Genomic DNA, 561 nt, shown 5'->3' with positions numbered 1-561 from the left:
GGAGTGCAGTGGTGTGATCTCGGCTCACTGCAAGCTCCACCTCCCGGGTTCACACCATTCTCCTGTCTCAGCCTCCGGAGTAGCTGGGACTACAGGCGCGCACAGCCACGCCTGGCTAATTTTTTGTATTTTTAGTAGAGACGGGGTTTCACCATATTAGCCAGGATGGTCTCGATCTCCTGACCTTGTGATCCACTGGCCTTGGCCTCCCAAAGTGCTGGGATTACAGGCGTGAGCCACTGCGCCCGGCCTCACCAGTTTTATTATTAAGAAAGATATCACATATTGCCCCTAATACCTGGGGGCAATATGATTGATAAATAATTTTATAATTTAGGCTATTATACCATATGTAGGAGACATACCAGTGTGACTTATGGGTATGGCTTATAAATAACACTAGGTTAGAGCTGTCAATTCTCTTAATGAAGAAAAGAATACAACAGAACTTGGCCAGGCACAATGGCTCACACCTGTAATCCCAGCACATTGAGAGGCTGAGGCGGGTGGATCGCCTGAGTTCAGGAGTTTGAGACCAGCCTGGCCAACATGCTGAAACCC

The sequence above is a fragment of the Pongo pygmaeus genome, chromosome 6, assembly GCF_028885625.2.
Source record: "Pongo pygmaeus isolate AG05252 chromosome 6, NHGRI_mPonPyg2-v2.0_pri, whole genome shotgun sequence".
NCBI classification, from domain to species: Eukaryota; Metazoa; Chordata; class Mammalia; order Primates; family Hominidae; genus Pongo; species Pongo pygmaeus.
Note: the sequence above shows the minus strand (reverse complement) of the source record.